We start from the raw sequence: 25904 nt of genomic DNA on the forward strand, positions 1-25904 counted from the left end.
TGACATGTCCAAGAACAGGCATGGCGTGGAGAAAGGACCAGTGATCTGGGAGTTGACATGCTGGGGGAGCTGGCGGTTAACAGCAACAATGAGGGGCAGTGAGTGATGACATGAGATTCAAAGGTCAGGGATGTGTGTGCAGATTAAACAAGGGAGGCAAAAGCAAGGGCCAAAAGTGGGAATGGAAGACAGGTGGCTGCTTATATAGAACTGGTGGTTCAGGAGCTATAGGAGCATAAGCTGTAAACAACCAGGGGGATTCCCTATCTCCAGCAAGCTCCAACAGAACTTCCTTAAAAATCAGTGAATGAAAGTTTCAGAACTTTAAGAGACAAGATATCATCCAAAAGAATTTTCAGCAAAGCCTCTTTATCTTCTGCATAACAAAATTATCAGATAGCGCCACCCCTGCTCATTTAGACCTCAGGTGGTGAGGTTTTTCTCATGGTTGAACAGTTTTGAAAGTCTAAGGAGAGATTTGAAACCTCCTCCTCTATTTAAGGGAATGGGGGAAGAGACCAAAAGAGATATGCCCCCGACAAGCACTTTGGACAGAATCTACTCTTCCAAGATGTGACAGTCCTCCTTTTTGTGTATCTAAAGCCATGGACCATGATGACCAGTTGTAACTTGTCCACTTTCATTTGGGACTCGAGAATATGAGTCCTCTGTGCTCTTATCCAGATCCTTCAAATAGCAAGTATGCAGTAATGCTTATGATATAGAGAATGAAGAGTAGAGATTATTCCTTATTCTGTTCATTTTCCTATAATAAAGTCTTCTGTGTTTAATGTGTTTTTTTTTTCGTAACTAGAAAGTTCTTCTAAATTGGATTGAAATCTAATGAACATAGATTTTGGAAAAGTTTTCATATGGATAAACTTTTAAACTAAGTTCTTTTTTCCTAATTATATAGCCATGCACAGCCATTGTAGAAGATATGGACAGAAGAGAAAAATAACCAAAACCCCAGGGAACCTAGATGTAAATTAGATATGGTCTCAGAGAAAGGGAATAAATACTAAAATTTAATGGAAGTCTAATATGTGTCATGAACTTTCTGTTTCTTTTTTAATCTTTGCAGGAATCTTATGGGGAAGTGGTGCTAGCCCCATTTAGAGATGAGGAAGATACCATTCGTTTCAGAAAGCCTGAGCTGCCTGTTGAAGGTGACACAGAGTGAGTGGCAGGGCTAAGACACAAATTCAAGGCTTTCTTCCTTCGAAGCTCTTGGCAGTTTCTTGCTCCCAGGTTGCCTTCTGGCACTTATGACCTCGCTGAGGAGACAGGAGAATATACAGCTAACTGTAAGTGAGCAAAAAACCGTGACAGCAATTATTTCTGCCAGCTAAGAGTCAAGAAGGCTTGAGAGAAGTGGCATTATAATCTAAGACTTGAAAACTGATTATTTCATTAGAAATGGGGACGGCAGCATTCATTCATCCATTCACTCTTCCATTCAGAAACGTGCATTGAGCTTTGACTATGTGACTACCCACAGCTAGATCCCGCTGTGTGCTAGAAGTTCAAAAGAGGATGAGTGAGACACTGACCACCCTCAGAAGTCACAGTCTCTGGGGTTAAGTAACTGCTGCATGACAGAACCTGTTGCCAAGCTATGCCACAGAGCTGAAATTCAAGGCTACTAAGGGCAAGGGCACAATGGCAGAAGTTACACTGTGTGGCAGGTGGTGTTGAGCATGGCAGATTGGACTTCATCCTGTAGGAAACAGCAAGCCAGCAGACATTGTTAAGTAGAGAAGTGACACAGTTCTGCTTTTAAGCCACTAACTGGCAGTGCATGAAGGATAGAGTTTAGGAACAGGGAAAAAGACAGGTGGTGAGAAAACCAGTCTAAAGGCTAATAGTCCAGACTGGAGATGGAGAGGACTTGGGGCAGGCAGAACAGAGAGACTGAGAGAGCAGAGACCATATGTATGAGGAGTTGATGGTATTCATCAACTGTAAGATGTGTAGTGAAAATAAGACAGGGGTCAAGAGAACAGCATAACAAAGGCTTTAGGTCATGTATATGTTCAGAACCATAGCACTGTTTGCAAATAAGGGACCCACGGAGCATTTCATAAATAGATAACACTCTCTGGAATTATCAGTATTTCTTTCATACTTTTAGTCATTCTAAAATATTCTAATAGTTTAATAGATTTTTTTTCCCAAGCAGTTTAAACATGCCCTGCTATTCTATTTATACTATTCATTTGATTAGCAAATTCTTTCTCCATAGATAGTACAACTGTACTTTTTTCATTTTTATATTGAAACATTATAGATTTTGAGACAAATGGATTAGTTAATTTGTTTCTATAATGAAATTCAAAAAGATGAATGGATTTTTACCAAATGGAATTTTGAAAGATTATTGGTCAGGGAAATAATATCAAATTTTGGCTCTGAGGCTGTGGAGCACCTGGCAGAGGACTGACTGCTTTCTCACTCTGACCAACCTGCAGAGGTTGAAACAAACCCCTTGGAAACTCACATAGAAACAACTGGCATTATTAGACACATTTTAAAGAATATCACACATTTTCAAATTTTAATGAATGTCATTCAGTCATTCAGTTGGACAATAGCCCTTCATTCCATGCTTAATGCTAAACACTGTTATGTCAAGCTGATGGATATAAGGCAAGAGACACGATGATTCATGAAAATATACAAAAGTTAAAAAAAAAAAGAGAGAGAACTTAAACTTCAGCAGCAGGGGGGAGAACGGAAAGAAGAGGGAGAATGATTGTGGGAACCAGAGATATATTTGAAAGTGAAAAGCAGTTCAATGCCAAGCCACCCAAAAGGTCATGGACATTAGTATGTATATGTTTCATTTCCTCCCTAATGTGTTTGTATTTCAGACAGCCTAAGTGGCAGTTCAATTTAAAAGTGCCACATAATCACTGTTAGGTTTTGAAATCCTTTTCCTGGCTGTGGGTTGCTGTCTCTGCACATCCTCATTTCAATCGTTCAGGATGTCCGTTTTTTTCTCCAAGAGTAAACATCATGTCACTTAGTTTTAACATTAAATATTTCTTCAATTTTACTTTAAAAATATGCATCACATTTAATGATTCACCAAAGTTTTCCATTCTCTTAGGTCATTACTAAGTCTTGTAACTTATTTCATTTTTTTTGTTCTGTAGAGCCCCACATTTGTTTTCATTAAGTAAAAATATACATCTAGTTAATGGTGTTACATGCCACCAGAAGAGGGTGGCAGTGAGGCGCTAGAAAAAAGAACAAATATATAGCCCCTTAAATTGCAGAAAGGCAGTTAAGACCATATGTGAATGACCTCAACATTTGTTGGGGCTGACATCCTAATTAACTGTCCCCTTTTCTGAGCCAGAAGCTATGACATACACATCGTCACAGAGTTTTCAGAAAATCTGCTGATATCCTTGTAATGTAATATGATAATAAATTAGTGGAAATTTCTGTTAAGACTGATGAGGATGGGCACTAAGAGACATTCTGAAAACTTTACATCATTTTGAAGGAAAAAGATTTGAGAATGAATTAAAAGTAAGCATGTGTTGCTTATCACTTCAGGAGTATAGGCAGAGAATTTAATCATTTGCAAAGACAATAAAAGGCATCTTATCTACTTTGAGCACTACAGATATTCCTGATAGAAAAAAATATTTCTAACTTATCAAATATACAGTAAGCAATGACAGATACAGATTAAGCAACTAAGAGAGGTTGCCCAGATTCAGCTGATAAACATTTCCAGCTTTTATAAACATCTAACAACAACAAATGTTTTTTGAGTACCTCATATGTGCTAGGAATTATTCCAAGCTGTTGAAGAGAGCAAAAGAGACACATTTCCTGCCCCACTGGAGTTTGTATTAGAGTGGGGAAGCTAGACATTAAATAAAACCTCACAATTAATTCACAGTTACAACTGAGGAAAAAAATGGAAAACAGTCTACCACAGGGCTCCAAATAAATTAGCTTGAGTTCAACCCCATAACTGTAAATGAAGTGAAGTTAAAAGTAGGACTCAAGAACAATTTGTCTTAAGTTCTTAATGCCTATTTATGTTATTTATTTCCTTAAACAATAACTAAGACAGATACAGTAAAATTTACACATTTATAAAAGTAACATTGCAAAAGACTATTTGGGTAGTTGTTAAGCAGCATGAAACACTTTGCCAATTTGAAGTGTTGTAAAATTCCCCATGCCTCCCTGACTGCCTCAACTTAATGAAAACACCATGTCTGTCATATGCTAGCCCAGCTGCATCTGAGAATCTGTTCTCATTTGGTCCACTCTAAATCCCAAATCTCAATCCTGAAAAACACTTGTGTAAATATAATTTCCTCCTCCTCTTCTTCATTTGTCTTCATTGGCATCTCTGACATCCCCGATTCCCAGTTTGCCCAGGCTATGAGCCCACTTCTAGCCCCCTAGCCTCTCTCTGAGTCAAGAACACTTGGCTAAAAAGGTTACCTATAGTTTCATAAACACTTTGGACTTTTGTTTTGTTCCTTTGGCCTTCATCGCGTACAGTTCCCAAACTTGGGTCGACTCATTCTGTTAACACCAGTTCCTCATGTCTGCCAAGTCCCAAATGTGTGATACTGAAAAGTCCAGGTGGATGTGAGTGGGTTTGTGCTGCAGCCAAGGAACACTGAGCTTGGGGAATCCAGTGCTTTTTTTAGCAAGCATGCTCTTTGTCCCAGAGGGAAGCATTACCTCATCCCTCAAGGTTGCTGCAAATACAGTCCTGATAAATAGCCCAGGCAGAAACTGGTCTGGCATTCTTTCTTTTTTTAAATTTTATTATCATTAATCTACAGTTACATGAAGAACACTATGCTTACTAGGCTACCCCCATCACCAAGTCCCCCCCACCACACACACCCCACCACAGTCACTGTCCATCAGCATACTAAGATGCTGTAAAATCACTACTTGTCTTCTCTGTGTTGCACAGCCCTCCTCATGCACCCCCCACCATATTATACATGCTAATTGTAATGCCCCCCCTTTTTTTCCCCGTCCTTATCTGTCCCTTCCGACCCATCCTCCCCAGTCTCTTTCCCTTTGGTAACTGTTAGTCCATTCTTGGGTTCTGTGATTCTGATGCTGTTTTGTTCCTTAAGTTTTCCTTTGTTCTTATACTCCACATATGAGTGACATCATTTGGTACTTGCCTTTCTCCGCCTGGCTTATTTCACTGAGCATAATACCCTCTAGCTCCATCCATGTTGTTGCAAATGGTAGGATTTGTTTTCTTCTTATGGCTGAATAATATTCCATTGTGTATATGTACCACCTCTTCTTTATCCATTCATCTACTGATGGACATTTAGGTTGCTTCCATTTCTTGGCTATTGTAAATAGTGCTGTGATAAACATAGGGGTGTATCTGTCTTTTTCAAATTGGGCTGCTACATTCTTAGGGTAAATTCCTAGAAGTGGAATTCCTGGGTCAAATGGTAAGTCTATTTTGAGCTTTTTGAGGGAGCTCCATACTGCTTTCCTCAATGGTTGAACGAATTTACATTCCCACCAGCAGTGTAGGAGGGTTCCCCTTTCTCTACAACCTCGCCAACATTTGTTGTTGTTTGTCTTTTGGATGGTGGTGATCCTTACTGGTGTGAGGTGATATCTCATTGTGGTTTTAATTTGCATTTCTCTGATGACTAGCAATGTGGAGCATCTTTTCATGTGTCTGTTGGCCATCTGAATTTCTTCTTTGGAGAACTGTCTGTTCAGCTCCTCTGCCCATTTTTTAATTGGATTATTTGCTTTTTGTTTGTTGAAGTGCATGAGCTCCTCATATATTTTGGATGTCAACCCTTTAACAGATCTGTCATTTATGAATATATTCCCCAATACTGTAGGGTACCTCTTGTACTATTGATGGTGTCCTTTGCTGTACAGAAGCTTTTCAGCTTGATTAATCTCACTTGTTCATTTCTGCTTTTGTTTCCCTTGCCCAGGGAGATATGTTCATGAAGAAGTTGCTCATGTTTATGTCCAGGAGATTTTTGCCTATGTTTTTTTCTAAGAGTTTTATGGTTTCATGACTTACATTCAGGTCTTCGATCCATTTTGAATTTACTTTTGTGTATGGGATTAGACAGTGATCCAGTTTCATTCTATTACATGTAGCTGTCCAGTTTTGCCAGCACCATCTTTTGAAGAGACTGTCATTACCCCATTGTATGTCCATGGCTCCTTTATCGTATATTAATTGACCATGTATGTTTGGTTTAATGTCTGGAATCTCTATTCTGTTCCATTCGTCTGTGGCTCTATTCTTGTGCCAATACCAAATTGTCTCGATTACTGTGGCTTTGTAGTAGAGCTTGAAGTTGGGGAGCAAGATCCCCCCACTTTATTCTTCCTTCTCAGGATTGCTTTGGCTATTCGGAGTCTTTGGTGTTTCCATATGAATTTTTGAACTATTCCAGTTCATTGATGAATGTTGTTGGTAATTTGATAGGGATTGCATCAAATCTGTAGATTGCTTTGGGCAGGATGGCCATTTTGATGATATTAATTCTTCCTAGCCAAGAGCATGAGATGAGTTTCCATTTGTTATTGCCCTCTTTAATTTCTCTTAAGAGTGTCTTATAGTTTTCAGGGTATAGGTCTTTCACTTCTTTGGTTAGGTTTATTCCTAGGTATTTTATTCTTTTTGATGCAATTGTGGATGGAATTGTTTTCCTGATTTCTCTATTAGTTCATTGTTAGTGTATAGGAAAGCCACAGATTTCTGTGTGTTAATTTTGTATCCTGCAACTTTGCTGTATTCCGATATCAGTTCTAGTAGTAGTTTGGAGTCTTTAGGGTTTTTTATGTACAATATCATGACATCTGCAAATAGTGACAGTTTAACTTCTTTACCAGTTTGGACTGCTTGTATTTCTTTGTGTTGTCTAATTGCTGTGGCTAGGACCTCTAGTACTATGTTGAATAACAGTGGGGAGAGTGGGCATCCCTGTCTTGTTCCCGATCTCAGAGGAAAAGCTTTCAGCTTCTTGCTGTTCAGTATAATGTTGGCTATGGGTTTATGATATATGGCCTTTATTATGTTGAGGTACTTGCCCTCTATACCCATTTTGTTGAGAGTTTTTATCATGAATGGATGTTGAATTTTGTCGTATGCTTTTTCAGCATCTATGGAGATGATCATGTGGTTTTTGTCTTTCTTTTTGTTGATGTGGTGGATGATGTTGATGGATTTTCGAATGTTGTACCATCCTTACATCCCTGGGATGAATCCCTCTTGGTCGTGGTGTATGATCCTAGTCTGGCATTCTTGACATACCCAGCAGAACTTGCAGAGATGTGCACAGCCCGTGATGTACTGACTGCCTCTCCTGAACATGTCCTGTAAGAGTAAGGATTGTGGTTATCCTGGCACGTCACAAAGGCTCAATAGATACGTTTTGAATCAAGTTAATTAATTAGTGAGAAAAATGGGGACCACTGAGGAACAAAAAAAGCTCAAATAGAGTGAATCCTCTAAGAGAACAGTTACAGATTTCCAATATGATCAGGAGGAAAAGTCAGAAGTGTGATGAGAACTAAGACTCCGTGGACCACCTGACTGTACAACACGATTTCTAAGCACACTCCTCTCAAGGGAAGTGAGTCTAGGAATCATATCTAAAATAATTCCTGATTCAGTGCAAACAGCCTAAGGCAAAGCCTATGGCTTGCTAACTTAGTATTACAGTAAGCACTATTCTTTATATCTGCAAACCTTTTGCCAAATACCAAATTTCATTGAAAGTTCTTTTTAAAAACCTTTAGAAACCATAACTATTTGGGAACTTTGACCAGTCATGATTTTTACTTTGTCTAAATGGTAAATTGAACTACAAATCAAAGTAGGTTATGCTAATAAATTTGGTTAGAATTAAATACTTCCTTAGAAATCTGCAGTGATCCAAATGAAATATCTTAAGATATTTCAAGATTCTCTTGAAGGAAAGGAATTTACCTGAAATACCTTGTCAGAGCTTAGAAGTGAGGTACTTGAGATGTGTAAGTTGGAAGGCCACACTTGTGAGGGGAGTTTAGTTTTACATTGATGATTATAACTCCTATTTCTCGGGACCACATGAGCCCGAGTGACTAAAAAAATGTAGGCTTTGTTATTGCGGATCTCACCTTTGAGCCTCAGCACTCCGCATTTGTTCTGGATGTGTGGGGTCTTGACCTCCATGAGCTGCTGCTGCGGTGTTGCCGGTCTCCATCAGCTGCTGTCCAGGTTGGGGGCTGATCGCCTCCAGAGTTCATGAATGTTAGATAATTTGAACTTTTAAGCATGTACAAGTTTTTCTGACTTTTTAAGGAAGGTCTTGCTTTTATAAGATTTATAATTCCCCTCCTCTCCCCTACCCCCAGGTTGCTCTGAGGTGGTGGGGTTAGAGGGCTTCGAGTAAACTCCACCTCACTCAGAGCCTTTCACTCAGACTGCAGCTGGGGTTCCCCAGACAGGCCACATGTCTGGGACCCATTCCCACATCAGTGAGCTCTCAGCCTTCCCAATGCTCTTTCCTTTTCTTTCCTCAAGTTTAAGGAAACCTTCATCATCCTTTTATCTTTGCAAGTCTTTGCAGTAGAGATGATCACCCTTTCCTCCTGCAGTCACATCTTCCTTGCCAACATCCCGTTTTCACACAATTTGCTTTATTCTTCCCTGACAGCTGAGAGCTGAGATCATCCCATGCCACACCGCCCCGCAACCAGAGTCACTGTTCTGTGCCTGAAGACTGGGGTGGACGGCTGATGCCATCCATGAGTAACGAGCCATGTGGTGTGTTAGGTTTTTTCTTTGAACTAAGGGTGCTGAGATGAGTTAGCTTGTGATGAGGCCTGAATCAGAGGGCTTCTAAAGCCTTCATAAGGGGATCAGATAGGGATGGTCTACAGAGAGAAATAAAGCAGACCTTGTCTGTTCTGTTCACCTCTGTTGTCGTACCACCTCACATGATGCCTGACACATAGCAGGCACTCAGTAAGTCTTGGTGGAATGAATAAACAGACTGTGGAGAGAGACAAAGGCAGACAGACAGAGACAGTTTACTTTTGCCTTCAACAGCTTTGCATTTCCAGGCTCTAATCCCTCACAAGGACTCTCCCCTTGTGTCCTTGTGTCCATGAGATGAACCTGTGTCCATCCAGTAAATTCCCTGTCATGCTGAAGCTAGTGTGGGTGTGTTCTGCTCCCTACAGCTAAATTAAACCTAGGAATCTCTTTATCCAGAGTTCCCCCAAATCATCAGTCTTTAAACTTTTGCTGTCCCCAGGGAGCTAAGGTCCTCATGCAAACTGGATCTTAGTGACTTGTTCAGAAATTGCTGAATTCCAGAGGTGGGCAAGCCTCCAGTTTGCATAAGTGAACCTCACCGTTTGGGGACAGGTAAAGGAGCAGACACTCAAATTCAACTGAAAGTAAAGAAATTACCTCCAAAAATAAAGCTTGATGATCTTCTTAAAAGGCAACTTCTAAAGAAAAATATGACAGAAATGCCAATTTGAGGATCCTTTGGGAGAGAGGGCCGGGTCCCAGGCATTGCTGATTGGACAGGACTTTATTAAAGTCCGCGAGGAGGGTGAGGCCTGATCAGGGACACTGCTCTATAACCTAAGCTCCAAGAAGAGGAGCTGCGGCTTGCTCTTCACCTTGGCCTTCTGGAATGTTGTTGGACTAACTTGGTGAGGCAGGAGACTTCTCTGCAGTTTCTGAGTGTACCCTCAGTTATGGTACAGGAGAACAGTTATTTTTTCTGGCTCACCTAAGCACCAGGGGACTACTGCTGCCTGGTAGGGCACGTAGAAACCTCAAGGAGTGGGAGAGGAGTAGATGAAAAGGCCACAGGCAACCATTCTGGGTTTGAAACATGAAGAAATTCAGTACTTGAAGTCAATGTGGTGGATTTGTGAGGAGTATAGGTTTGCTGTGAGACAGATCTCCAAAACCAGCCCTGCAACTGACTAGTTCTGTGCTCTTGGCTGTGCTGCTTCACGTCTGATGGCATCAGATTTCTCATGTGCAAGGTAAGAATAATAATCCTTCATAAATTTAATGTACGTGTTAAATTAGATACTATCTGTAAGTTCCTAGGCCAGTGGCACCAAGCTAAGTGCTCAGTAAAGGGTAAGGATGATTAGGCTTTGTAACACAAGCATGAATGGGAAATGGGTTACTTTTACTTAAACCAGAAGAGAGATTGATTTGTTTTTAAGTTGAGAAACATAAATCATATTTCATAGCTCCTCTTCACTATTACCTTTATAACGTAAATCCTTGTGTGGTAAGGAAATGTAAAAGAAAAGACTGGTAAATATCTAACAAGACAATAGTCATGCAGCAAATAGCCATCAATTTTCGTATCTATCAACAGTTAGCTGTGTAAATTCCCTAAATGAGAGGCACATGGGAATTCTCAAATGCAGTCTTCTGAAGACCTTAAAAGCAACTGTAAACCGTGTGACCTGTAGGTGGCGAACTTGGATAGGGTGACTACTAAGCAGTGACCACCTAGGGAAGAGAGCTGGGTTTTTATTTTGCTGAAGGACAGTAAAATTGATACATGAATAAAGGCTGTGCACTGCACCAAGCCTAAAGAATGCTTTGCTGACACCCTGGGTTCCTTCCAAAGGGACCATCAGTCTGTCTGTTGAAGTGAGTCTACCCTCACTTAAGTCATGGGTGCTTCTAAAGGCCAAGACTGCATTAGCTTCTGGTGAGAGGTCTTGGTTGAACATTCAGGCTGGCTGCTAGTCACTGATACAAGGGAAAGGAGTTATCAGGTAGGGAACATGGGTGGATTTCTTGTAAGCCTCTTGAGGGGTACAGAAATGTACACTCTCAAAATATCCATATGTAACACCATTGAATTATCTGAACCCATTGTACAACCACATCTTCTAATCTATATAAATAATTGTATCCTCCCTTGCTCCCTTCTTGCCACTGTTGAGTATTTGTTCCATGCACTCCCCAAGGCAATCCCTTAGGGACCAATTACCATCCTTTATTGACATAATTTCACTGACTGACAGATTTCCAGAGTACCATGCTGAGCATTCAGAACTCCTGAAGGGGCTCTGTGGCACTTTATATAATCTATGTGCTCTACTTGAGGAACACATTTTTTTCCCTTAAAATTCTACTTTAAGATACTAGTTTTACCATCCCAGATAACAAGTACGTAAAATATGTGAATCTGTGGGAAAATTACTGTGTCTTTCCAAAACTATGTCTGCTTATACAGTGGCCTGAGATGTTTTGTTGGTTCTCAGTTGTAAAAAAGCCCAGCAAGTCACCCAACATGATAGATTGATGACCCTCTGCTGCGTTATAAAATCAGGTCACTGTACCCAGTGTGCCTCTGAGCATGTGGGTCAGGTAAAGATAAGTCTCTGGACTTCTATGCTGCTGCTGCCCTGTCATTTATCACAAGGCTGTAATTGTTGTCTACACACTGGGCTTCCCACAACAATGTAATTCTAGAGTCCAGAAACTATGGCATCTTCCTCTGTTTATCCTCAAACAGGTTGTGTCTGGCACATAGTAGGTACTTATGAAAATGTTGAAAGAAGAAAAGAACAGTTACATGTTTGGGAAGAACAGGGAGGCAGGAAGGAGGGAAGGTCAATTGAAGGAAAATAAACAAGATACACCAAACACGCATCATGAATTGCACCTTATATTAGACAAATATTATCCCTAAAGTATAGAAAGAGAAAAGAGCAGTAGATTGTGTCCAGCCCATTTCACTTATTTTTACCTACCAAACTCTCATGAGGCTGGTTGATAGACTAACCTGCTAGATCACTATTTCCAGTGGAGAACACATCTCTCCAGAGATTACAATGTTTATGTCCACCTTACAAAACTGCCCTTGCCCAATTCCTTGCATATCACATCTTCATTCATTGCAAAATGAAGAAAGTCACTAGGTCTCAGAATGAGGCAATTCTGGTTTTCAAGTAGTTTCTAAAAGTTTCTGAAAGGTTGCAGTTAATCTAAGACATGGTAAATAGAGAAGTTATTAGAAAATTCTGAAATTGTAAGATCTAAGAGTAGATTTGCCTTAAAGGCTCCTACTGATGAAGGCAGACCCTAAGGGCAGGAGTGAGGAGCAATCAAAATAGACCCTGAAAGACGGTCCAAATAAAAGGAGCCACACATTATCCCAAAGTGTCACCCATGGAGTTGATAGTGGGGCATCTGAAGTGAACATGTAAAGAGGAGGAGGGTAGTGTGGGAGGTTCCACTCCTACTCTTTTCCTGTGATTCCTGGACCCATGTGATCTGTCCTTGGATGAAACAGCACCATATATTGGTTATTGATTTGGAGCATATGCCATTTTCTTTACACCAGTACCCTTACCTCATAAGGTGTCCTCCAGCTGGCTCTGTAACTGAGGCTTCAATAGACTATTGCTTTGCCCTAAAAAACCAGCTGCTGTTGGGTTATGGTAAGACTGATGAATCCTGTGGGGAATGGCCTATAGCATCCTTGACCAGCAGCATTGTTACGTGGATTACTATGGAAGAATTAAGTCTTCAGTAAGTCCACCAAAGATATTATTAATGGAAACATAACAGGAAAGTCAAATCTATATCTAGAACAAATATCCATTCTAGTGAGAAAAAGTTATCAAGTCCACAGTTAAAGGGGTTCAATGTAATCAGTTAGCAGGAGGCTGGCCATGCCACAGAATCCCTCACGTTTGGAGCTGGGTGGCAGGCTCGGCATGGGTGTCTTCTGCTGGCATTTTAAGCAGTCAACAGTGGTGGCAGCCTATTTTCCTTGGTGAGGGAAAGTTCCTGAAGTTGAGCCCATGAATAACCTCCATCTCTATCACCACCACGACTTTGTTCTGGAACCTACTGAGGAATACTAGTGATGCTAGGGAAAGAAGACAGCTGATATCTGCAGTGTTTGTGTTCATACCCACATGATATGGAGGGTCTTCTCTGCAATGAGAGCCCTCTGGTGAGCACTCACATCTGGGGCCACAGACAATCACACAGCAGGAACCCAGGAACCTATTTTGAGAGGTTCATACATGTACCCCTACTGTAAACCTCCTTGACGTACAATCTTGGAACAATCTTGTTCCAACTTCCTCATCATCAAACCAAACCTTTAGGATCTATGTGTAAATCTTCACTATGAATATCTTTCCCTCTAAGCAAAATGTGCAGTTTAATGTACTTCTCAAAGTTCTGCTTATTGTGAGGATTTATCTTCCTACTTTTTTCATGGCCAACAGTGAGGAGAGCTCTAATGCTGTCAATTTATTTATTGCTGGTGCCGGTATATTATGCATAATCATCAGTAAATCCACCTTGAATCTTTGCTCCTCTGCCTGCAGAGAAGCCCCATGAGGTCATATATGTGGGTGTGGGGAAAGGCGGTACTGCAGCAGGATTGAGTGCCGTGAGAGTTGAATCCATTTGCTCATGAAAGTTTCTTGTACCTTTAGAACTTGCTTGAGTCTGATCTTATATATGCCACTTCAACTTGATGATGGAGAACTGCTCTGCACCTTCAAATCTGAAAATAGGTCAAGCAAATAGCATCTAATTTGGAAGGGCAACTCTGGTCTTATGATCAGTTCTCAGGCTCTACCAGGACCCAACAGCAAAAACCAAGAGATGTTTCTCAAAGCAAATGTTGTTGTTGTTTTTTGTCAAAGAGGTTCGCATTGCTCTCAATTTCAGGAGCTATCCAGTGATTCTCTTACTTGGGAGTTCCAAAGGCTCAGTGATCTTTTGCAGACACTTTGCACACATTAGATTTCCTGGTTCACAAGATCTAGGTGGCAAGAATGACTTACTCTTTAAATTGAACTGTCTGAAAATATTCTTTTGCCTGAAATATAGAAGCCTTGTGATTTATTCAATAAGTAAGGAACACCACCAGTGTAATGTTTTTTTGCCACTGTAATACTAAAAACCCACCAAATGTGTATGCCTCCTTCTTCATGGAACTGGGTACAAGGTGTAGCAAATTGTCTTTCACTTTGGAGGGTTTATCTCCATATATCCCAAGTCTCTAGATTCTCAGAAATGTCAGTGAATTAGTAGGTCTCTGAAATTTCATAGAATTTTTCTCTTATCCTCAGTCACATGTAGGTCTTATTGAGGCATCTTTTTGACCACATTATGACAACCAATTCCACCTACTAGGACTAGCACAGTGAATCCAGCATCTCTGGTAAATGTACCCATGTTAATAATTTTGACCCAAAAGAGCCATTTTCCTTCTTTCCTTCTTAGTCTAGCATTTCAGAATTCATTTTCAAACATAATTCTTTGGTTTCTGCTACATAAATTAGAAACAAAGTCATACAGTTCTTTTGATGTATAAACCTTCTCCTCTAAGGATAACTTGGTCAGACTCTACTGATATTTAGATACCTCAGCCCTACATTTCCAAGAGGTAAGACATTGAGTCTCCTTGATTCTTATTTTTTCTCTTCTTTTCCTTCTTTCCTTTATTCCTTGCTTCCTTTCTTCCTGCCTTCCTTCCTCCCTCCCTCCTTCCTTTTTTGCTAACAACATTTATCAGCTTTATTTATTTATTTTCATTTTCTTTAACTTAATATACAATAAGTTGACTTTTTGTTTGGTCTTTATTTTACAATTTTAACACATGTATAAATCTGTGTGACCAACACCTTAATCAGGGTGTGGAATAAATTTCCCTCTAAGCACTACTTTAGCTGCATAGCACAATCCCAAGGGGAACAGTGCCCCCAGTCCAGACTGCAAACGCACAAAGCCTTGTCAGGACCATTGTTCATACTGGCAAGTTTTCAAACAATAGTGATTCAGATAGTGCGAGCTTTGGGGATATGTAGTTTTAGAAGTTGGTGAGCTTGGTTCTGCATATATAGCAATTTTAGTGTATTAGTAAAGGATACATATCCCAGATTGGAAAGTCAGGATAAAGAGGAAAGTTTATTTCTATTTTAAACCAGGTCACTCAGAGGCTTTTCTTAGCTTACCCAAATCCCTGTGCTCTAAGCTCTCTTTGGATCTGATTACTCTGCTGGAAGTTGGATGAGGACAAATACTGAATAATTTGTTTCATAAAACCCTTGTTGCTTGCATACTGTTGCTGCTAGAGCCCGGGAGGAAGACTGGATGATAAAGGTCTCTGTATTTGTTTTTGCCAATCCTGATGCATTCCAGCAAAATATAAACAATTTTAAGTATAACCAACTCTCCACTTCTTTGCCTACCTTATTTAAATTAGGAGTGTGGAAAGAAGGTGATACTACACAGACAACCTGGAAGAGGTATAAGATAGAATCAGAAAATCACACAGAAAAGAGGCTTTAGTAATTTTTAAAGGGTCATAGACATAGAAAGAGGCTAGGAAAGGTATTTGCTAATATCCAGATGACTGAAATAAAACTTTTCAGAGTTTGTTTTACCTTAGAAATGACTAGAATAGGACAATAAGCAGAGAAGTATGCCAATTATAAATGAGACTTCAGTTTGAAATGAGTTGTTACCAGGATTAAAGGAGGTACAGCATGACACTCATAGCAAAGCTCCCTTTTAGTGTCTGAAAGTACCAAAGTGGATCACAGCAGGAGAAATAATTGGTCACCTGCCTCACAGCTTGGTCACCTCAGAGGAGCAGGCAAATAATGCCTGCCACATAGTAGGTGTGCAGGAAAAAAATCCAGGCTTGTTTAACTCCAGACTCTGAAATCTTTCCATTATGCTATAAGGCCTTTCTAGGGCTTTCTGGGCCAAATGACTTATTTCAGTCATCTGGATATTAGCATATGTGTATGAAGAAAATGGTTTAATTACATAAGGAGCACTATTGTGAAATGTATTATAATTTGCACCCATGTTCAAAAATATTTGAAAGTACCTATAATGAGACACATAGATATGCTTAGAACTTTTGAACCAAGGGTAAAGAATATGGTCCAAGTGATGAAGGGCTTTGGTTAGATGGTTTGTACAGGATTACCTAAGTGAAGAACACCTAGGGAAGTGATCACAAATCTTGTTGTTGGTTTCCTGGGAGAAATGGCAAACAGTAACAATACGATGAGGTTTATGTCCTCATAATCTAATGAAAAGAAATATTTCCATTTGGCATGAAAATAAAGTATCTCCTGATTTAGTCATAGGAGAATGTACTGTGTGGGACTTCAAATAAAAATAACATTAAGCAGTATAACTTCAATAGCAATTTTTACAAAATAATAATTTACAAAACTACAAATAATTTACAAGTAATTATTTTTGTAAAAATTACCATAAAATAAGAAAAACAATCAGTTTTATCTATAGCATAGACTTTTTCTTTAAAAAAATATAAGTATTAGTAAGGAAATATCAGAGATTGATGGACTTCACTTGATTTCCTTTGTTTTTAACTAAAATAATTAGTTTTCTGGAAAGTTGTACAATTTTACTGTTTGTTATACTTTATTGAAATTTGATCCTGAATTACCAATCTGCTATTTAGTTGGATACCATCAGCAGAATCATCTCCTTCTGTAGGCACTACCTATGAATTACTGCATCTAAATGTTATCCTGTAACATCTAAGTGTTATCCTGTAAAAATGAGGGTACAGAAAAAAAGACCTGTGACATCACTGAATCTCTTTCCCCTGATGATCCAGGATTGGATTTCCTAGACAGAAGATGTGTTTAGTACTTGATCCTAATCAAAGGGCCAAAAATACTTGGATACAGCTCATTTTGATCTTAGTTGAAAAGATTGTGGCTAGACACTTAGGAAAAAGTGAAATCAGCATAATATCTCCTCTTCAAGCACAGTCCAGCTTTCAGAATGGTAACGTGGATTTCAGCCTCCTCGTAATTCTCCTTGATGAAAACAGAAGGACTTCAGAACACAGAAAGCAGTGGTTTATGAGACTGGGTACAAGGCAGACGCACAAGAGAACTCTGTTCCTCATCTTCAAAGTGATGCAGCGATGGCCCAGCTCTGCTGTGGCCACATGTAATATAGCCTGTAGCTCTTTAAAGAGGATTAGCTTTAGCGAGCTGGGAGCATTCAACGCTAGGATTTCATGGAGAGTAGAATATGCTAATGAAATGTAAATGTCTTTGGCAAACATTGCGTAATATCGAAAACACTCAAAACTGAGCTTTGTCTCTTGCACAGTGGGAAACCAAACTTTATCATATCAGAAGAAAAAATAGAAAAAGAAGCAGCCTTATACTTTTCTGCCTTATATATATAAGATATAAGCAGATACTTTTTAAACACTATTTTTGGATTACAAAGAGCTTTGAAGAGTGGGTTTTCACCTTAAAATTTCTTATTTGCAATTTTTACTTTTTGTCTTCACAAAGTCCTCTGCTCAATAATGGAAAATACTGTATCTTTATCATAATTTTGTATATAATATATTTACTACCTCATCAGAAGGCAATATGAGATTTGATCAGGCTCTTAAAACTGCATGTGTACTCAGTTAATTTTAAAGTAATCTCCATATTTGACATGGAGAACGTGAATTCGCTATGAATGTGATTTGCAATCCATGTAACTGTGTATAACATTTTGGAATCCAATCACATGGTTCCCAAAGATTGAAAGCCCACTAGAGATTTCATCTTAGTTGCTGGGAAATAAAGATCCTGAAGCAAACACATGGAACCAGGTGCCTGGGGCTTGATTTCCAACATGTGATCTTTTACTAGTTACTAGCTTTTCACTATCCTCAGCTGAGTAGTTTAGTGTGGTTTTTGTTGATCAGTGGTGTGTGCATGTATGTGTGCATTTGTGTGTATGTGTGTGTGTTTTATATATCAGTTTTGAAGGGTTTGTCTCTGTAGACACAGAGGGATGGCAATCCATATTCATGAAAGAGTGCTCTTTGCAGTCCCTTTACCACTGACAAAGCCTTAGCTGTTTCACACAGCAAGCTGACTGGGATTGTTGGGGGCGCTGCATGGCCAGATTAGTGTGAACAGCAAATGCACTCCTCTCCTGGTTAGGCCTTGCCTTCCTGACAATTTCCCCGATTGTCGCTTGTGACAAGGCTGTCATTAGGTGATGACTTCTTTTGGCCATTTTCAGATAAAGATAATTTCCTTAACTTCCATTTTATTTGACAACAAGCAGTTTGGGAGAGAAAGGAAGTGCTTCAGTAGTTTATGGATTAGGCTTTTGTCACTTCAAAGGCATCTTTGATCTAAAAATATGTGCTGTACCAAATTCATTATGTCTCTCCTTAAAGAGCTTTTAAATTTATTGATCTTCTCTTCAATTATTCTCCTTTTACATCCAATAATGATGTGTGAGACGGTGGTGCTGGGAAAAGCCTAAGGAGGAGTGTGAGGAAAATGCGGCCAACTGGTCCGTTCTAAGGCCATTACAAGAACGAAACAACAGGTGCTTTTGTTTAGTGTCGAACCTCTTCTGAACACTGTGTGGACAAAGGCTCCTAGGCTGTTCATTGCTTAACAGGAAGATATTAGTACCAACAAGATAAGACGAAGTCATATTTGGTATTGCAGCTCATTAAAGATGAAAAATTCACAATTTGCATAAAAATTGGGTCTGCAGTTGTTTGCATCCTCACCAGCAAGTCCACGGGTTTCCAAAGCCAGCATACCAGTAATAGAGAAACAGCAAGTGTGCTTGTGGACCAACAGTCTGGCTTCCCCTAGAAGCGATCTCACATTGTGCTGAGGCTCAGCTCACTGAAGTTCTTATAAGTGGGTAGTTAGAAAGTCACACAGAGCAGAAAATAAGAGGAGATGAATCCCTGTGAACATGTCTTCTGAAAACAGCAAGATGACCATTTACAGCTCCCGTAGTGGTAGGTTCCCTTGTTTTGAGGGTCCAGTTGCCCTTTATGTCCTTTTGTTGCTGTTGTTCTAAACAATTGTTATGTGGAATTCTTATGTTTTAAACAACACCTGGGACATAGGGTATAAATAGCTTACATCCAAACTACCAGAAATTAACCATTGTCTTCTAACACTTGACATATAATTGTCTCGATTTAGGACCAAACAGGCTGTTCACTTCGATTTTTGAAACTAGGGAAAGGGGGTTAAAACAAACGATTTAATTTCTTTATTGTCTAAATGTATTATGTTATAAGCCTCTCTGCAGATTATTTCATAATTTAGAGGCAGCCAGATGCATCTGATAATAAATTAATTTTGTCAAATCATGATTTCAAAATCTTATACATTAAGGGAAATATGTAGTTTTAAAGCATGACGTTAGGTTTCTAAAAGCAATAAAAATTTGTTCTTTTGAAAGTCAGTTTTCTGCATTTCCAAAAGCTAGTCGAACAAAATGCCTTCCACTTTGAAAAACTAGTGTAGAGGTTTGGACTTTTACCCTTCAGCCCTTAGTACTCTTCTCCATTAAGTCAGGATAAAAATAGCGCTCAAAGCAATGTCAGAAGCTTTCCATGTGTCAGGTTATTTCATCCTTATTCAGAGGTAGATAACTATTATTACCTCGAGTTTACAGATTAGGAAACTGAGGCACAAAGAAGCTACATACCTTGCCCACTGTCTCATATCTAGTAACTGGTGGATCCAGACTTGGTTCTTTGAAGGCAAAGCCTCTCTGTTCTTAATGGCATAGGGACTAGAAGACTCAGGGCCTGGACTGTCCACAGTTCCCCCTGATTCCTCCTGATTCTCACAGGTCAGTATTAGTTCTGTCTCAGCTTCCAACCTTTAGCTCCCCAGTCACGGTCACTTCTGCGCACAATCCAAGAACATGGGACTGCAGAGTGGGAGAAAAGGGACAGCACAGGGCAAGGGGAAGCTTATCCTCAGCGATGCTGATGCAGTTTTCCTTCTGCCTGCATGTTAGACACAGGGGGGTTGACATGCCAAAACTGGAGAAATTCACACAATAGAGTTCGTGGTTCATTGTGTTTTCTTTTCAAGGAATCTTCCACCACTTTATTAAACATTTCTTGTCTTTGTTTTAACCAGGAAAATGTAATTTTTACTTCCTTGTGAAATTAGTAAATGCCACCTTGGAAGCAGAATGAAGAAGTTTTTGAGAAGAATGTTTGAGGAGGAAATCTCTGTTGTGTCTTAGGGTTCACCTGCTTTGCCACACACAAATGCACCACCTGAACTGGCAGGGGCAATACCATCAGCCTGCCTTGGTGGGAACAAAAGTAAACGCCCGGCGCAAAGAGATCGCCCTGAAATATGATAGCGGCTGCAAGAGAGGGCCATCTCCTCGGGTCAAATGAGAAAAACCATATTATCCTCACTGTGGTATACAAATAGCTTGTAAGCCACATTCTCCATTTGAATGATAACAATAAAGTGCTAACTTCGCTGCTGCAGGGAAGCCTGATCCCATCTCCAAACACAAACACTTCTGCCTGGGTTTTGGCTGGGGGCTGTGCACAGGCTTCCCAACCCCCACCTTTTCTTCCCCCCTCGTTAATTGGCTGAGACCACCAGAATTTGGAGGACACAGATGTCACTGATAGTTTTCCTAGGGAGCACATTCATGCCCATCTGTTGCAGCCTCGAAGGCTGTTCATATATCCACAAGGCCTTCATTTAATTCTTGTCAGAAAGTAATGTAAATCCAGTTTACCTCAGAGGTCGCAGCCGAGATTTATGCCAATGAGCCCCCTGCAATTTACACACACTGTAGTTGTATAGGATGAAAAGCAAGCCTTTCATGTCGGTGCATATTAACAAGAAAGCCTGCCTTCCTAGAAGGGCTTTTTGATTGAGGTTTCTCCTGATTTTAATACAGCCAATGCCAGTTGGTATACCCAGCTTTAGAAAAAGGGGGAAAAAATCTAATCTTGAAAGTTTCTTCTTTCATAAGAGGTAAAAAAGAGAAATCCTAGCAAGTGGTACTGCCATGTCTTTAATTATCTATTATGAGACAAAACTCCCCCCCACTTGGAGAAGATAGAGTGTGACAGGAGAGTGTGTTCTGGCCCGAATTACTGCTAGTCGAAGTCTAGGCAGAACTCAGTTGTAAGCAACTGTCTTTCCAACCTGAAAATAGTAGGAGTGACTAGCTGAATTAGTCTGACTCCTCAGCTTTCTCTTTCTAATATTTAGAGGAAATTATGGAATTTGATTAATGTTCTTTGGACCAGACTGTATAGAAAATAATTCATCAGCAAAGTGGAAGAGTACCTATGTGATAGATACTACGTATTTAGACAATTATTTTATTGGAAGTTTAAGAGTACTTAAAAGGACTTCCATTAATCCTATCGATGTATTGATACATTCTGAAATATTCAGGACTGTGTCAGCAAGCTGGAAGGCAAATAGCTTTAAAAACACCCATGAAAAAATAAACAACACCCATGAGTCAAAATTTTCTAGAAAAGTGCGAATATGCCCTTTATTAAGTGTGTGACTTTTGGGTAAGTTACTAAACCTCAACTTTGTCATCTCTTAAGTGGGAATAAGAAAGCCTGTATCTTAAGGTTTTGTGTCTGAATATCCAGCACCATGCCTAAAGTAAGGAAAGTCTCCAACCAATGATAATTTCCCTCTCCACCCAATCTTTTGGTGGTGTCTAAGACAACAAACTGTGGATTAAAAATATTAGCTAACATAGTTCAAAAACTCTAAGCATTTGGATCATCAGATTACTTTCTCGTATTTAAAAAAAAATTTTAAGGGAAGTACAGTTAGAGATTTTCTTTCCACAATTTGAAATTTTAATTAAAGTTGCTTAACTGTTTAATTCTGTAGAAAGAATAATAGAAGTGTGTTACAGAGCTTTGATAAAAGCAGGCATGGCTTCTTTCTCATTCAGTCTGTCATAGCCCCTGATCTCCCAAGACAGTGTTCCTAGGAGGCATGTGTCTCTTTCTTTTATAGACAGCGCTCATTTACCCCTGCTAATGGCTTTGAAGTATTTGGTGTGATTGTTTTTGCAGCACATTTAAATTTTGTTTATATTTTGCTTCAGGTAATACTAAAATTCTGTTATGATTTCTAAGTACATATTAACAGAGTACAGCAGAGTAACCTAGAAGTATTAGACAATGAGGATATAGGTGGAATGGGGCTGTAATTAAAAATACAGTGTGTTGTTAGTTACTCATTAGCAGACATTTCACATGTACATAGTCTTAGTGTGGACTTAATTATAGAATCAGAGGAAGCAGTAGCTTCAGTGTTATTAAGTACTCTCACTTTACAGAGTAGCATGAACCTTAGAGTGGCTAATGCCCCATTTTGTTAGCCACCTTAACTGGGGACTAGGCAGATTTAAAATAATTTCAGATTGGTCTTTTGTTGTGTCTCAAGACCATTACTTTTTGCTTACAGGTTTCAAAACAGAATCTTCAAAAAAATTGTTATGAAAAATTTCACAGAATTAGATGGGGCAATGTAAGAAAGTTGATATATTTTATTCAGCTGCAGCATTTAACTATCTATAGCAAATCTTGCCTGTTTATGCCTTCATTTTCTCCCTACCTCCATGTCCCAGATTAGTTTGAAGCAAATTCAGACTTCATATAATTTCATCTGTAAAAATTTCAGTGTTTCCCTTAGAAGACAGGAACTCCTTGTCTTTTCTTTTTTCATTAACTCCTTTTTAACATAACCACAGTACTATTATCTCACCTTAAAAATTACACTAATTTCCTAATATCATTTATTGTAACTTAAAATTGTCAGTCAAAAAATGGAAGCCCTGTTTTTTTAATTAAAGTATCATTGATATATCATCTTGTGTTGGTTTCAAATGTACAACACAGTGGTTCAACAGTTACCCATACTATTAAATCCTTACCCCCTCTAGTGCTGTTACTATTCATCAATGTAGAAAGATGCTCCAGAATCACTGTTTTCTTCTTGCTGTACTACCATCTTGGTGACCAATTTACATGGTCATTGAGAATTATTGTGTCCCTTTGTCCCCTTCACCCTCCCCACCTCCATCCCCACAGCCCCTCTGCCTTGGTAACCACTAGTCACTTCTCAGTGTCTGTGAGTCTACTGCTGTTTTGTTCCTTCTGTTTTGCTTTGTTTTTATATTCCACAAATAAGTGAAATCCTATGGTATTTGTCTTTCTCCACCTGGCTTATTACACGAAGCATAATACCCTCTAGATCCATCCATGTTATTGCAAATGAGAAAAATTTGTTTTTCGTTTTGTGGCTGGATAATATTCCATTGTGCATATGTACCACATCTTCTTTATCTATTCATCTCTTGATGGACGCTTAGGTTGTTTCTGTATCTTGGCTATTGCAAATATTATGGCAATAAACACAGGGGTTTATTTCAAAAAAACACATATGTCTTTTTGAATCAGGGATTTTTTTTTTTTTCAGGTGAATTCCTAGAAGTGAAATTACTGGATGGAATGGTATTTCTATTTTTTGTTTTTCATAGAACTCCCTTCTGCTTTCCACAGTGGTTATATCAATTTACATTCACACCAACAGTGTAGGAGGGTTCCCCTCTCTCCACATCCTTGCCAGCATTTGTTACTTCTTGTCTTTTGGATGTTGGCCATTCTAACTGGGGTGAGGTGATATGAGTTCTATCATATCTATCATATCTAACTCATTCTAACAATGAGTTGTAGTTTTAAAATGCATTTCCCTGATGATTAGCAATATGGGGAATCTTTTCATGTGCCTGTTCGTCATTTGTATTTCTTTTTTGGAGAAATGTCTGTTCAGGTCCTCCACCCATTTTTTAATTAGGTATTTGTTTCTTGGGTGTTGGGGCATGTGAGCTTTTTATATATTTTGGATGTTAACCCCGAGGCCCTTTTTTTTTTTTTAAGGATATTGATTATTTGGCTCTCATGTTATGAATTAGTTATTTTTCTTCCATGACACAGCAGTTTCATAAATACTCTTTTGTAACAACTCTAATTGTTGATTTATGTGGTTGGCATGTTTTGTGATATGTAGTAGCATCTCCCTAAAATAAGAACTTGTTATTTTCCTGAAAAATAAAAGTTTTGTCATTCTCTCCTACCCTACCTTCATTGATTCATTTGGATATGTATTTTCCTAACTTATTAACTTCAAATGAAATGGTGCATGGAAGACCACTATATAAAACAGATGGAAATGAAATTGCTCTGGGGCCATGCCTCAGATGACACATTCGGTCCATTCTTTCCCCATGTGGGATCTTGCAGTTTTGGTATGTAAAATGATCTTTTATAAACATATACTATTTTCCCATTTTGATTTCAAGGCAAGACAAATTGCTGGGTGAAATACTGTAAAGAATAAGAGAGGATTGTATACATAGCCAAAATAACCCCAAAATGACAGCACAGAACTTAATTTTTAAGCTTACTACCACTGAAAAGCATGTTTCACTTAAAGTAATTTAAATGTTTATCATAATGGGAAAAATCCACTGTGCTCATAAATAAAGACCCCACTGCTCAGTTGACTCTATTGGGGCCTCCTGGGAGGAGATGTATTTGCTCCCTGTCAGGATTAATCTATAAATGCAATCACCACTTAGACCTCATCAGTTTGCTCCTTCCCCTGCAATGGTCCCTCTGGAATATTGCAGCTTGAATAAGGTCAAAATTAGGATGCTTTTCCCCCAGGAAAAACAACCACTGTTGTTTTAGCGCTTTGAAATTTGAGAATCAAACCCACAAGTAGTTTCTTTCAACAGGCTAGAATACGTATGTCCATCATGGACTCAGCATTCTACCAAAATTCTGCACCTGTTTTTCAGTGTGTTTATCTGTTTCTTCCCCATGAACGTCAGGACATAGAGTGGTCTCATGTAAAACCATAGTGGACTGGATGTTTTAAAAAGTGTCTAATTCCTGCAGATAATCCCAGGGAGTTGCAATTTGAACGTGGACAAATCACTGAACTTCTGACTTTATTGTCAAATGGGGACTGCTTTACTTGCTACCTTCCTCGCTGTAATCTTATAAGAGTAAAAACCTAACACCTTTATTTCCTTTTGTTGACATCTAATATGAATCGTCTTTTCTTCTGTAACAGTGGGATGGATAGAATGAATTTTCCAACTTGTCTGAATTTAAGTAAATTCATCCTGATGGGTCAGAATACTGCTTTGGAATTTTGTATAAGTTGAATTACTTACTTATTTTACTATCCCCAGTGAAGGTGGTCTTTCAGGGTTGGAACTGTTTATTCTGTTTCTTGGTAACCTTCAAAAGTAGCAAGTACAGTGTGTAATGGATACTCAATGAATGCTTAACTACCATTCAGGAGTTTGCAAATACAGAACATATTATTTTATAATTCAAACCTCTAAGTTAGCTATTTAAGGCAAGCATTAAGGGGACAATAGGAAACAGATCATTAATTTTTACCAGTAATAGAGTGTGTAAAGGCTAACATGTTTCACTTGCCTATTTTGATTTACTCATTTTAAAAAATTTGTATCACTGTTAGTTCTATACTGGCAAATATTCCTTCATTAGCTAAAAGCAACGAATAGAATTAACACCAAGTCTCTGATCTCCATCCTCCTTATTAGAGAAAAGAGAAAATGAGAGTTCTTCCGCTTGAGAAGCTACCAAAGAAAGTGAGTGGAGTGGCTCAAAAACAATAAAGTTATCCCCCAAATCAGGTGATTGATGCTCTGAGCACATTTGCTTCATGACTGAGAAGCATTTTACTCAGTAGCAGAACTCTAACAAAGTAGAGAACCTAGAAAGTCTGAAATGGTACTTATTTTCCAAGTCAGCCTGATGCAGTGAGGGCCTCGAAGCTCTGTGCAGGTTACAGGGAGTGGAAGTGGGCCTGGCTCTCCCCTCGAATCATTCTGGCTCCTGTATGAGCCATGCTAAAGACTCTGCATTTGTGTATACCACGGGACGCTTAGCAGCTGTGTCAAGAGGTAAGTAAACAAAATATTAAATGTTCTATCTTTCTTTACA

At 39.1% G+C, this 25904-nt stretch overlaps 1 protein-coding gene across 15 annotated transcripts in view; it reads left to right on the forward strand.

Moving 5' to 3' along the window:
* Positions 1–25904, forward strand: part of ALPK1 (alpha kinase 1) — a 123144-nt gene that overhangs the window by 14499 nt on the left and 82741 nt on the right. The window contains exon 3 of one of the 15 annotated variants that reach the window (XM_057502534.1): positions 1085–1307. The exons of the other annotated variants lie outside the window; for them this stretch is intronic. The gene's annotated coding sequence lies outside the window, so the exon portion shown is untranslated. The remainder of the gene's footprint in view (positions 1–1084; positions 1308–25904) is intronic. 15 annotated transcript variants of the gene reach the window in all.

The sequence above is a fragment of the Manis pentadactyla genome, chromosome 5 (genome assembly GCF_030020395.1).
Source record: "Manis pentadactyla isolate mManPen7 chromosome 5, mManPen7.hap1, whole genome shotgun sequence".
Lineage (NCBI taxonomy): Eukaryota > Metazoa > Chordata > Mammalia > Pholidota > Manidae > Manis > Manis pentadactyla.